Source organism: Orycteropus afer, unplaced genomic scaffold (genome assembly GCF_000298275.1).
Source record: "Orycteropus afer afer isolate SDZICR_OR568_19922 unplaced genomic scaffold, OryAfe1.0 scaffold00015, whole genome shotgun sequence".
Taxonomy (NCBI): Eukaryota; Metazoa; Chordata; class Mammalia; order Tubulidentata; family Orycteropodidae; genus Orycteropus; species Orycteropus afer.
Genome location: NW_006921602.1, coordinates 17146247 through 17161248, shown reverse-complemented (window position 1 = coordinate 17161248; position 15002 = coordinate 17146247). Strand labels below are relative to the sequence as shown.

Here is a 15002-nt window from a genome sequence, read left to right as displayed (position 1 = left end):
TGCTTTGTCCAAACCCTTCTGTCTCCCAGCTCACTGTTGGTTCCTCCTCTGTGAAACCTTGCTAGGCTACTGGAGGACAGAGCCACCGTTTTTCTCTAAGTCACTGCTTTTGCTGCCTAATGGGTATATACTTCCTGTGTCATATCATAGCTTGTGGTCTTGTCCTATAGTTTACTTCCTGCATTGCTATTTAGTTTTTCCTATGTATGTCTCATCTCTATAACTAGGCCATAAACTGCATGAGGGCAAAATTAGGTCTTCTAGGTCTTTGGGTCCTTAATAATGCTTACACAGTACCTGACCCCAATGGTTCTCATATTTTTGTTTTGATTGGTTGATACTGCATAGTATATTCAAAATGATCACAAAAAATCAAGACTAGGCCCAACAATGTCCTGGAAATGATATCTGACTATACAGAGCAGCATTACCAAGACACTAAGGGATCTGGCTAGTAATGATAATGGTAACAATAAACCAAAACACCAAAATCACTGCTATTGAGTTGATCCCAACTCATAGTGACCCCTCCTTGGGTTTCTGAGGTGGTATCACTACAGAAGTAGATTACCCAATCTTCCTTTGGAGTAGTGGCTGCTGGGTTTGAACCACCAGCTTCTGGTTAGCAGTCAAATGCCTTAGTCACTGTGCCACCAGAACAATAGCCAACATTTATTGAATGCTTGTTCTATGCTAAACCATCTTACAAGTGCTTTACTTGAACACATATGATGACTCTATGAAATAGCTACAATTACTACTCTCATTTTTACAGATAGGGGAACTGAAGCACAAAGATTTTTTTTTGGGGGGGGGGTATACTAGTAAGTAGCAGAGCTGGGATTTAAACCCATGCAGTCTGGCTCCAGAGATGAAGCTTAAGCCTGATAACAATAAACTGCCTCTCTCCAAAAACCAAACCAAACTTACTACCCTCGAGTTGGTTCCGATTCATAGCGACCCCTCCTTGGGTTTCTGAGGCAGTATCTCTACAAAAGTAGATTGCCCCGTCTCCCTTCTGAGGAGTGGCTGGTGGGTTTGAACCGCCAGCCTTCTGGTTAGCAGTCAAATGCCTTAGCCACTACACCACCGGAACTGCCCCTCTACAGGAAGCAAAAGGAGTCCCTGGGAAGCATAAAAGGTTAAGCCATGACTATTAGCCGGGAGCTCTGGTAGCACAGTGGCTAAGACACTTGCCTGCTAACCAGACGGCTGGCGGTTCAAACCCACCAGCCACTCCTCGGAAGGCAGGTTGGGCAATCCTATTTCCGTAGTGATACTGCCTCGGAAACCCAAGGAGGGGTCGCTATGAGTCGGGGCTGACTCGACGGCACATAACAACAACAACAACAACTAGCCAAAAGGTTCGTGGTTGTAACCCAACAAGAGGCACCTGAGAAAAAAAAGCCCAGGCAATCTACTCCGAGAACCAGTCATTGAAAGCCCCATGGAGCACAGTCCTATCCTGATTCATATCATATCGCTATGAGTCCAAATCCACTCAGCAGCAAGTGCTTTGGTTTTGGTTTCCAGGGAGCAAGGGAGAACAGGAGAGGATGAGCTGGGAACACCCAGGAACAAGAAAAGGAGCTAATGAACATCCACCATTTTTGCTGTTTGTGCACAATCTTACCTGAAGAGATATGAAGGGATCATTGTTTCAGCAATTAAACTGGTTTCCCTAGTTTCTCAAGGTTTCAGGTCATTGACTTTAAAATGCAATTTGAAATATGATTACAAATGATTGGTTCAAAAATGACTGGGCATATTCTTCCCTCTCATTAAATATCAATATAATATATCTAATTAGAAAATGTCCATATATCTAATTGTTCTATCACAGAGATAAATTATTTATAATTGGTCATGGTAGAACCACTTTCACCTGGTTAGAACAAGATAAATAATTAACATCAATGGCAAAACACAGAAGATTTTGACTTCACCATAACTAGGAATAAAAATATTAGATAAAACAGAGAGAAATTATAATGCATAACAAATCCTTTATGCATTACATATAAACACATAGCACTGTATAAGTCCCTGGAAGGGCATAAGCCCAATATGCTAATAAAACTAAGTTTTAATTATTTGTTTTTGTGGCTTTCATTGTTTGAAGTCAATAGAACAGAGGCATAGGACCATGGATGACTGACAACTACTTTGGCATTGAGGCTGTGAATGAATAAAATCTGGAAGGAAATCTAGAAATATGGCAGCTATGGAATAATAGCTTTTTCTTTTCTCATTGCTTTTATTCTTGTCATAAATAAACACTAGAGGGAGGGACACACATTATCTGTGCCTGTGTAGACACAGTGGCACTCAGCCAGTCAATTCGGCTTTTACTGAATAGCATGTCCTTAATTAATCTTCTGGATTGGTTAGTTCTTCACAGGAAATAGCCTCCACCCAGAAGTTCTGGTGGCACAATGGTTAAGCACTCACCAACTAACCAAAAAATTGGTGGTTTGAATCCGCCAGCTGCTCCACGGGAGAAAAGACTTGGTGATTTGCTCATGTAAAGGTTACATCCTAGGAAACCCTATGGGGCAGTTCTACTCTGTCACGTGGTGTTGAAATGAGTGGGAGTCCACTCCAGGGCACCTAACAACAAGTCCCCACCCTTACTCTGGTCCTGCCCTCAACTCGATTCCTAGATATTGCAGTATGCCCCACAAAACTACACATGAAAGGCTCAGAGAAAGGGCAGAATGCAGGAACATGAAGTGAACTGGCACCCTGTGCATGTAAGAAAACACTGAGGGGCTATACACTGCATAGTGTGCTTGGCATTCCTAGTAGGGGGCACTGCTGTCTAGATGCCTTTCCTGGAGGAAGGCCATGGTCATCCTCTACCAGGCGCCCAGCTTTGGGAGATGGTTAACACAAAGTGATGAGGATGAAGGGCCATACCTATCTGCCCAGCCATATCAGCCAAATCAGTTCTAAAAAAATCAATGCACAAACAGTTGTCTCTTCCTTACATCCTGGGATGGCATAGGCCAGACAGCTTACTTTATTTATTTTGAGGGAGGGCAGATTGAGGAAGTAAAAGGGTGGAACTACTTTTTTTTTTTCTTTTTACATCTGGTAATCCAGAACTGTGAGGCCTGGAGGGATTACCATAGAAATGAATAATTCAAAATCCCTTTTTAGTAGCAAGCTCCTTACTTCTAAAAGGCAGGTAATGATTTCTTTTTTTTTTTTTTTTTAATTAAGTGTGTTAGTTGGTGGGTGTGCAAAAATCTCAATAGTAGAGCTTCACTACAATGAGATCAACATTAATAATTTGTACATGTACAAAGAAGCAAATGTTACAATGATTAACAGTAAAATGAAGAATTAGGGAAATTACACAATTTCCCTGAAGTTTGTGAGTAGTTATTTGTATATGTAGATGATTTTATATTTTATGACATTGTTTTTTACATAATTTTACTCAAGGAAAGCTAACCAAATTTATGGATTTTATTTTTCGCTTTAGCCTTAGAAAGCTTTAGGGCTAATTCAGACCTGGCTGTACCAATCAGCTGTCTCAGAGGCTTCCTGCATGTTTAGATAGCTTCTCTCCTGTTTATTTTTCACTGCTTTATCCTCTAAGCTGTCTCAAGGCCCTTCCAGTATAAGTAGGAGGATTTAAAACGTAATAAACTGAAATTTGAATAACAGAGGCACTCTGGGTTTTGGGGGGGGGGTCTTCTTGAATCATTAGGTTAAACATCTCTATTTCTCATTTCCTCATGACACTTGTGCTGTATATACTCCTCCAAGATCAAGGTGAACAGTAATAAAAATGATAAAAACAGCAATAATATTGATACTTAGATTTAAATAGCACTTTCCAGTTTATTAGGACTTTAGTCTGTAGTTTTTCATTGATTCTTGAAATAGTTTTAAAAGGTTGGCAGAACAGGTGTTATGCCCATTTTTTTAGAAGAGGAAACTGAGTCATGAAAGGATTAAGACTTGCCCCAAACAATATGGACAAGTGGTGGAAGCAGGATCAGAGCTCAGTTCTTCCCAACAGCCTTCCCATACTTTGGTCAGATGTGTCAGTATCTGTGTGTCAACAGTAAGACTTCCAATTACATTCCAATTACATTGATTGGAAAGGCCTTCCTATAAAGTATAACAGAGCTACCACAGAAGTGTTTTTTTTTTTTTAAAAAAAAGACCACCAAAAAGATTGCTCTTCAGTTCCATCAATTCTGGGATTGAAGTGAAAATCAAATCCTCCTGTTATTTTGGAGGTGATATATATATATTTATATATATATAGGAGCTCTGGTAGTGTAGTACCTAACCAGAAGGCTGGCGGCTCAAACCCACCCTCGGAAGAAAGGTTGGGCAATCTACTTCCCTAGTGTTACTACCTCGGAAACCCAAGGAGGGGTCGCTATGAGTCGGGTCTGACTTGACGGCACATAACAACAACAACAAATATTACATACATATATATACGTATACATACATACATACATACATACACATATACACACATACACTTATATGTGTGTGTGTATATGCCTTAATTATAATTTAAAAACATAATATTTACTATGTTGTGTCGTTTCTCATCAATCAAAATTCCAAGGTGTGGAATTTTTAGAAATAGTAGAAGTGAAAAATAAAACTCACAAAGCTACCTTCTAACATTAATAGAAACGACAACAACAACAACAATTTAAAAGGCTTACCTTGCAGCCTTCACATGTAATGACACCATAATGGATTCCTGATGATTTGTCTCCACAGATCTTGCATGGAATAATTTCAATTTGAGCTGCAACAGAAGCACGCAACCAGTTAATTACATTTTCTTTTAAACACCTTATAAAAGCGTTCCCTGATCAGCATTTGTATAGTGAAAACTAATAACCTGCTAAACATTATACTGCATTAACTATTCATTGCTGAACTGTGAGGGTCCCCCTAGAGCCCTGGACTAAATTATGGCTGCTCGTTATATAATAGCTTTCGGGTTATTAAAATGGGTCATTTGAGAAGGTGTTTAAGAACCCACAAGAAGGCTGGAATCAGCATTTCAAAGCCTTCAAGAACTGGAGAGTTCGCAGTTTAGGCCTCAGAGCAAAGCAGATACTAAAATGTTTCCTCCTATCTCATTTTCCATCATTATTTTTAAAAGGTCATAAATCTGTCTTGGCTGAGCGTTGTGGCTCAACGGGTGGAGAAAAATATACTCTAAAAAGCCAGTTCTACTCAGGAAAATAATTCAATTCAAAATGTTAATAAGATACATATGATTTTTAAGTTAAGAATTCCTTACTCATCTATTTTTCAAAAATTAATGTCATTGCCATGTGCTAAAAATTAGCCCACTTGTATACAATCAAAACCTTCCGGCCATAAATATAATATCCTATCTGAATTTAACAATGATGAATCCTAACAAATTGGATATGTAGCTGCTGAGTTATTTATGTTGGAAACTGATTTCCTGGTACAGTGTGCACGTGTTTCTGCCCACTGATTACTTAAAGATGCCTCATGCTGGAAGATTAACCAAATAATTAATATATGTTACGCTAAAGTTCTCAAATATGATAAAGCACATTTCTAAGCAAATGTATCACATCTTGAGCAGCATTGGAAATAGTATAATTAAAGATTAAAAAAAAAAAAAAAACCGAAGGAGTAGAGTTAGGCAAAACAAAGTGCTTGGACCATCAATTAAGGAGAATTTATATGTGAAATAAAGCAGTTCGACGCTGAGTTGCACAGACAGGAAGACAATATTTACCAGTTCACCTGGAATGTTCCATTATGCTAAATTTATTAGTCTATGATTTTTACCACTAGGCACCGTGTCAGATCATCTAAATTACACACACAAACACAAATGCAAGTGTCCAAATCTGTTTCATTTTTATATACCCCTTACCTAGCCCCAGGCCTTGCACAGAGAAATGACTCTATCCAAAGAATATATCTCATGATAGAAGAAACATATATATGCACACAGCCCACTCTTCTCCCATTGTAATTCCATATCCTAGGGTAATTTCCATAACTACTTAGTTTGGCTTTGACATGATGTTGAATTCAACACAGGCATACTTAGAGTATTGCAAGTTCGGTTCTAGACCACTGCAGCAAAGTGACTACCACAATAAAGTGAGCCACACAAACTTTTTGGTTTCCCAGTGCATATAAAAGTTATGTTTACACTATTACTGTAGTCTATTAAGTGTGTGAAAGCATTAAGAAAAAGTGTGACATACTGTGAGAATTACCAAAATGTGACACAGAGACACAAAGTGAGCATATGCTGTTGAAAAATGGCGCCAATAGATTTGCTCGATGCAGGATTGCCCCAAACTTTCTATTTGTAAAAAACACAGTATCTGCCAAGTGCAATAAAACGAGGTATGCCTGTACTTGGGAGCACTAGTGGTGCAGTGCCTAAGGCATTTTGACTGCAAACCAGAAGGCTGGTGGTTCAAACCCACCAGCCACTCCTCAGAAGGAAGATTGGGCGATCTACTTCCGTAGTGATATTGCCTCAAAAACCCAAGGAGGGGTCGCTGCGAGTGAGATCCAACTGTACAGCAGTGAGAGTTTGGCCTGTACTTATAAAGGACATGCATGAAACTACTGGATTTAACCACATTATAAACCATGTATGCCTGGTAACTTCCTTTCAAGAGGACTAGTAAAAGCACCACAGTGACTTTTAAGGAGTGCAAGCAATTCTAGAAGGGGGTTCCTTTTCATACCAATCACTTTTTCAATCAATTTTAATGCTGACGTGAGTTTCTTTGCTTGTCCTGATTTAGAGATCGCTCAAAATCTCACATCCAGTATATTTTCTGTAATTCTGAAGCTTTCTAGTGTCTCAATTACAGAATCTTTGTATACTGTTTAAAATGTATATTCTGAGTTATGCAACTTACTGTATTTAAGGTTGCACATAACAAAACTGCCACTTGCAAGTCTACCTCCCCATGTTAGTGCCTACTTGATTTCTTAAGGGAAAATTCTTCATGAAACCTAAAATTAAAAAAAAAAAAACCAAAAAACTATCAAACTCACTGCTATTGAGTTGATTTGACTCATAGCAACCCCTCCTTGGGTTTTTGAGGCAGTATCTTTACGGAAGTAGATTGCCCAGTCTTCTTTCTGAGGAGTGGCTGGTGGATTTGAACCTCCAGACTTTTGATTAGCAGTCAGATGCCGTAGGCACCATGCCACCAGACCTCAATTATGGTACTCTCAATATTTTTAATATAGTCTAGGCAAAGTTTTGTGCCACAGATTGTCTATAAATCTGGAGGGTGACAGTTATGCCCAACTTTTTTCAGAGACTCTCAGAAGCCACATGGTACTGGAAAAATTCTCAAGGGTAGAATCAGCTGAGTCCTATTGCCTGGATTTTGTGACATGAATTAACTTGTCTATAGTGAGAAGGCTCTGGTGGCATAGTGCCTAAGGCATTTTTGACTGCTAACCAGAAGGCTGGTTCAAACCCACCAGCCACTCCTTGGAATGAAGACTGGGCAATCTACTTCCGTAGAGATAACCCAAGGAGGGGATGGTATAAGTCGAATTGACTTGATGGCAGTGAGTTTGTCTTTTTTTTTTTTTTTTTTTTAATATAGGGAGAAGGAAGGAGCTCTGGTGGTATAGTGGTTAAGGCATTTGGTTGCTAACCAAAAGGTCGGTGGTTCAAAGCTACCAGCTGATCTGCGAAAGAACGATGAGGCAGTCTACTACTGTAAAGATTTACAGCTTTGGAAACCCAATGGGAGTCACTTAGAATCAGAATTGACTCGATGACAGTGTTTCATTTTTTTGTTTTTGGTATAGTGAGAATCATCGTCCCCCATCCTGATCCCAAACCAAAACCAAACCAAACTCACCGCCATTAAATTGATTCCAACTTGTGGCGACCCTAAAGGGCAGAGCAGAACTGCCCCAGAGGGTTTCCAGGGCTATAAATCTTTCTGGAAGCAGACTGCCTCATCTTTCCCCCACACAGAGGCTGGTAGGTTTGAACCACCAAACTTTTTTTGGTTAGCAGCTGAATGCCTTAACCATTGTGCCACCAGAGTTCCTTCTGACCCCTAAGGAGTAGAATAATTAGGGAAAACAAAGTGTTTGGTCTTCCTATGAAACAGAATTTATATGTGAAATGAGTAAGACCCACACTGAGCTGCTTCTGTTTATGTCTCACCTCAAAGTATAATCATAGAAATTTGAAATGGACCAACATTGTTAGGTCCAGTAGTTTAAATCAGCATCAAAACTATCTGAGGCCAAAGGGGAGGAGAAAAAGAATTCTCAAAAGAAAAAAAAAAAAACCTACCTGAGGCCATTAACACAACACTAACAGTAAGCTTTCACCTTTCAAGGGTTATCTTACTTTCTGTCTTAGCAACAGGAAGATCAAGCATATCTACTTAGTCCTTTGTAAAAATGTGGTGGCACTGGGTAAATTATATTGGAAATGCTGAGTAAAACTGAATCTGGGCCAAATCAAAAATGATTTATTGCTTATCAATCTGACTGGTTTCTCAGTGGATCACCCATGAGAACGGAAGTGATGATGTTAAAGGCTTTGACCAAAATGCCTACTAATAGTGTCTCTAAACCCTGCAAATTATAATATGAAGATCTGGTGTAGAAAAGTCTGTTCAGGATGGAGTGACCTTGGGAACTCCATCCTGGCCCCAGCACATTCTTCCCTTGGCATGGCTCATGGCTGTGGATAGTGGTAGCACAGACCCAGAGTCTCGTACCACTATGAGTCAGGCCCCCAAACCTTTGTACCCAATTCCAGGAAGGTATCCAAGCTAAAACACTTACAAGTGCAGTACAGGTGGGTTCACTGTGGACTGACCTGCATTTCCAAGCAGGAGGCCATTCACCTAGACCTTTGCCTCCACTGTGTTTGTGCTTAGTTTCAGTAAACAATGCTGGTCAAAGAATCAGAATTAATTAGCACAAGTTTCATTAGGAGTCTCTTGGTAAGATGATGGAAGTTTCTCCAAAGCAAGGTTTAGGGATTCTGACTGGTCAGATTAAACTACTCTACTGGCTGGGTGGCTCTCTTATCTCAGAAGGTAATTTCAGTTGCAAGCATTCTTTAGGATATGACTAAAATCCACCTGCTCCAAAGAGCAAGCTGGCTGAATGCGATCTAATCACACATGTTGATATTGGCAGAAAACAAACATTTGCAGATTGGTGCAGGGCACTTATTCAGCCCTCCCTTTAACCAAACAATGCACAAAGCTCCCCTTCCCCCACTTTAAAAAAAATCAATTCACAGAATTCAAATAAATCAATGAGAGAAAAAAGAAATGTAGTCAATGTCTTATAAAGTTTTCAAAAGGAAGGCAGCATAGTTCTACAGACTTTATTTTTCACTCTAACAAGGGAAGAAAACACAAAAATCTCTTTGCCCTTTGCCTTCCTCCCTTAGACGTCTCCATTGTTTAACAGGTAGTGTTGTGTCTTCTCAAAATAATTTTCTTTGAACACAAATTATGAGTTTTGGCCCATCTATATGCTGCACATATTAACTCAGCCAGCATTTCTAAGGATGAGTTCTGTCAGACACCACTACTGTCAACGTTCACAAGTATATTGATTAAATTAGCCCACATTCATATTCATTGCAGCAAAGAGGTTCATTGTGCAGTAGGATAGCTGAAGCAAGATGCGTACATATAATCATGAATTGGCTGAACAATGAACAATCTTGCTATGAAAAATGCTAATTTGCCCACATTTTCAGCTCTATTGCCCAAATAATTTGCTCTTTTATGTGTCCTAAGTAATTCAAGCAGGCTCTCCACACCTGCAAAGGCAAATTTCTGCAATTTCAAGGAGCTGACAACAAGTGGCAGTGGGGTGGCAGGAAATCCTGGAAAGCAAGTGAACTCATTAATGAAATGGTCCTTGGGCTGGGCTGTCACTGAGCGGTGTACTTTTCATAAAAAGTTTTTTTTTAGTTTGCAGTTATAAAAGGAACAAGTACATGGGCATAATAAGTAAACACTTTATTTATTCTTCCAGACCTATCCCAGGGGCTCTCTTGGCCCAGAGAACAACACCCATGCTCCCAAAGAGTTAGAAAATAAAACTGTACGAGAAACACACCCATCACTTCATTCTGTGACCTCTCAATAATAATGTCATAGATTTATAATGATAATAATATCTAACATGGATTTCTGCTTAATGTTCCTGGCATGATCTCATTCACTCTTTTAGCAAGTCTGTGAGGTAGACATTGTTATAATGATGAGAAAAGCGAAGTGCAGAGAAACTAAACAAAGTTGTCCAAAGTCAGAAAGCTTGGAAGCGGCAAGCTGGCAATTGGACATATTTCGTCTCTTTGCCTAACTCAAAACTGTAGCTCTTGTCCCCCCAGCATACTGTGCTGCCAAGCTAAATTGCCCCACTAACGAACATCAGAAGTATCTCGCCCTGTGTGCAACAATTAACAGAGGATCAAAAGATACTATATAAGTGATTTGGCCAAATGTATCCACTACTCAGAAACTGATGTCAAGATCCCTGTCGAGATCTTTAATTTTTGACTAGAAGTAATCCTCAAAGCCTTCTAGCCCTTTCATCTCAATTTTATAAAAATTTCCCGTAGAGTTTTTGACTTTTAAATGGCCAATACCAAGATCCAACAATTCTGAAGGCTGGGCAAATTACTTAACCTCTCTGAGGCTCACTTTCATATCTGAAGATCAAATAATATAACCATATGTTGTATGTATGATTATTTGATATGGGTATTCTATATATAAAGCACATCACACAGGCCTTGGAAATAGTTAGCACTCAATAAATGGTAGTTATTATTATTGTTGTTGTTGATAAGAAATCCTGCCTCATAGCCAAATGAAATTCTATTCTCTAGACTTTAAGCTCTTTCCAAAGTGGGGATAGCGAAAAGCTGCTTATCCTCTAAATAACATGACAGGCAGTTCATACCAGCAACCACAGCAATCCTTTACAATGTTGGTGCTCTGCTACTTGCTGCAACAGTGGTATGTTGCGATCAGTTGTGGGATGTGCCCTAAGGAACTTCTTGCAATGATAGAAAATTTTTAAGTTTTTTATTCATTCATATGAAAATAAACTAATATGGATATATAGTCCCCTCAATAATAATAATAATGAGTATTTTCTCTAGCTCACTTTCTTAGTTGGACTGACTACGGCAGAGTTAGCACTGGCTTGCCAGGAAATGACCAAACCCTGGGTACACCCATGAGGATATGTCCCACATATGAATACTAACCAGTTTTGTGTGTCTTGCAGAAACTGTCAAGAATTATTGCTTTTTTAAAAATGTATCTTTCATGCAAATATGTTGGTAGGTTTTTTTTTTTTTCCCCCTAGAGGGCTGAAACTATGGAAGACTTTTTACTTGCTATGTTACATATTTTTCTAATGTTTGAATTTTTTTACAACCAGCATGTATTACTTCTGTAAGCAGAAAAACTAATAAAGATTAAAAAGAAAAACCCTAAGGCATTTGATTTTATTTGCAGTAAAATGGCTTGAGTCCTTTATGGATTAGTCATTTTATTTTATCCCCCGTTTGAAACTGCTGGGTATTAAAGGCTTCTGCAGCTGCCTGAATGGTGGCCTGGCCTGCGCTGAAGGCCGCCTGGCTGGGAGCAGCAGAGTCTGCTCCCTGCTCTCTGGAGGGGCTCTGGGATTTCTTAGCTTCTAGCGTTTCGTGAGTCTGGTCACCTCCTTGTTCCAGGGCCTCCGATGACAGTTGTGGAAGTTGTGCCCTGCCCCCTGGAGCCTAGTTAAGGGGTCCAAAGTCAGGGCTGAAATGTGCCTGGCTGTGGGCCCTGCTTCGGAGTTGCTGCAATAGCCTAGAGGGAGGAAACCTTTATGTAATTTGTCTGTCCAGGGGTTTCCTTTTTGCAAACCATTTTCCAGAAGTGGCATCTAGTCTTTATTATGCAAAAATGTTATGTGTGCTAAACAAACAAACAAACAAACAAACAAACTCATTACTGTCAAGTAGATTTTGACTCATGGTGACCTCGTGTGTTACAGAGTAGAACTGCACCATAGGGTTTTCTAGGCTGTAATTTTTACAGGGGAAGGAGCCTTGGTGGTTCTGATTACCTAGTGCTGCTTTGACAGGAATATACCACAAATGGGATGGCTTTAACAAACAGGAGTTTATTCTTACAATTTGGAGGCTTTAAGTCCAAGTTCAAAGTGCCAGGCTCTAGGGGCTGGGTGAAAGCCCCTCAACCTTGGGGTCCAGTTCTGCCTCCTGCTCTTGGCCCACTGGAGCTAGAGGCGTTTCTTCACTCAGACAGCTGCTGGCTGCTGAGGCTGAGAAGCCCCAAGGTTGACAAGTAAAAAGACACAGTCCCAATGTTACCAAGCCACACAGCAGGCCATTAACTTAAGTCTATTGTAAGTCCCAAGGTCGGCAGAGCATAGCAGGAACAATGACATGGCTACATGCAAGGTCCAAGCGTGTCATATACCAGAGACCATTCCTAAGGGTCCTCCTTATATACAGGAAGCAGACCACATCCCAAAGGCAGCTACTCAGCTGCTTGTGGTAGATACCACCATGAAGTTGATTGCCAGTCTCATCATGGGGAATAACTACCACCAGCTGCTTAGCTACTCAACCGGGCCCAGCCAAGTTGACACACAAACGTAACTACCACACTGGTGATGCAACGGTTAACCACTTGGCTGCTAACCAAAAACTAGCTCTGCTGTAGAAAGACCTGGCAATCTACTCCTGTAAAGATTACAGCCTAGAAAACCTTATGGGGCAGTTCTCCTCTGTCACATGGGGTTGCTATGAGTTGAAAATCAACTACATCACATCTCAAAACACAATCGTTATAGAAACAGATCTCCAGGCCTTTCTTCTGCAGTGCTGCTGGCTGGGTTCAAACTGCCAACCTTTAGGTTGGGAGTCATGTGGAGGCCCTGGGCCACCATAAGGGTATGCAGAAAGCTCTTATTTTATCTCCATGGTGGTGGAAGACCCATGAGAGGAGCAAACTATAGACTTCAAACAGTTCTGCACATTCTGTTGTCCTAGACATTCTGTTGTGGTGTGGAATACAGGTATGTTCCACAGCCTGGGCATGTTCAATGCTCCTCTGGGATAAGGAGGGCCCTATATCAGTTGCAAACTGTGCAAACAAATAATGAACTTGTTTTGCCATTTTGCCTGTTAAATATATACTCAATATAATACTGATATGTTTCTCTAATACAATCTTTTCTTCCACTGTACTTGGATTCTTTCATGGCAATACTTAATCCTTGCTGTGCATCTAATTGTCTCACACAATTAGACTCCAATTAGATAACTCCCACCCCCTTCTGTAAACTCTCTTATTAGTCATTTTTGGCAAAAATAATAATGCCGGATATTTTCAGAGTTCTATACAGTTTTAAAAGGAGCTCTGGTGGCATAGTGCCTAAGGCATTTCACTGCTAACCAGAAGGTTGGTGGGTCTAAACCCACCAGCCACTCCTCGGGAAGGAAGGCTAGGCAATCTGTTTCTGTAAAGATTTACTGTCTTGGAAACCCAAGGAGGGGTTGCTATGGGTCAGAATCAACTCAGTGGCAGTGAGTTTGGTTTGAGTTTATACAGTTTTAAAAGTTTTTTGTTCTTATTAGCTTGTTTTGATTTTGGTGCTTATAATAACCCCGAAGGAGGCAGATGGTTTTATTATTCCCATTTTACAGAAGTGGCAAATGAGCCTCAGGAGGATAAAATGGCTTGTTCTTTATGTCTAGATTTCCCGGGGCTTAATTAAAAGCAGCCACCAAAAAGAAAGAAAGAAAAAACTTGGTGTCCTTTTCCTATTTAGGATTATTTGACACCTTTAGCTTTAATGAGATCACCTGATCTGGGGCTCTCAAGGGGAAATGACACCAGAGAGAGAGCTGGAGGTTGATTGGGTTAAGAAGTGGAAGTTGGCCTCCCTTCCAAGTCTTGCTCTGACACATGACTCCCTGGGTGGCCCCAAGCAAGTCTCTTACACCTCTAGTTCCTCCATCTATAAAATGGGAATAATTCTTACCTTCCAGGCAGGTGGTGGCAAATGAATGCTCACAAAGCTCTTTGAAGATGAAAAGACCTATATAAATGGGAAGCTTTAGGAAGCTTGGCATATCATTCTTGGCAAGGACCAGGACGCTGTGTCCTTACTACCCACAACAGGCTCTGCTACTAAGAGAATAAAGAAAAATATAGTACTGTAATTTGCATCTGCTAGCAAGTCTTACTTAAATTTTTTTTAAATTACTGGTTTCCAAAATGCCTTCCTGAGGGACTGATGGGTCCAGATGTTATTATCTTAGTCTTGAGAGAAAAAAAAAAGCTCTTAGATGAGAAGTCACCTTTCTATGACAGCGGTCACATGCAAAGTCACAGAACTAGGGCTTGTGTAGTGTTGGTACAAATAGTTAACATGCTTGGTACTAACAGAAAGGTTGGGGGTTCGAGTCCACCCAGAGTTACATCAGACGAAAGGCCTGGTGATCTAATCCTAAACAATCAGACACTGAAAACCGTACAGAGCAGTTATACTCTGACATTCATGGGGTCGCCAAGGCTCAAAGCTGACTTCACAGCAACTTTTTTTTTTTGGGGGGGGGGGGTACAGTCTTGCTGGGGCATCGTGAGAATGGCATAATTCCCATTTGTTAAGCACAATAAACATACATGTCACCCTGTGACATCCCAAGCCTCAGAATTTAGCTAGACTCAAAAGAATCTGTCAAATTGTATCTATAAAACAGTAAAAATGTCCTGTACCTTACCTGCTACTTAATGTCACTTTTTAAGAGCTTTAACTTGTTTGTGATTTCTGCTAAAAATTAACTTTTTTAAAAAAATCATTTTTTGAGAGGCGGGGCAAGATGGCGGACTAGGCAGAAGGATTGCACAGACCCTCTTCAACAAAGAAAAGGGAAACCAATTAACACAGACACAGAAGAT

The 15002-nt window shown here is 40.2% G+C and overlaps 1 protein-coding gene across 1 annotated transcript in view; it reads right to left on the bottom strand.

Moving 5' to 3' along the window:
- RORA (RAR related orphan receptor A) overlaps positions 1-4814 on the bottom strand; it is a 43487-nt gene extending 38673 nt beyond the window's left edge. The window contains exon 1 of the mRNA XM_007958277.2: positions 4704-4814. The gene's annotated coding sequence lies outside the window, so the exon portion shown is untranslated. The remainder of the gene's footprint in view (positions 1-4703) is intronic.
- Between the last annotated feature and the right edge of the window lie 10188 nt (positions 4815-15002).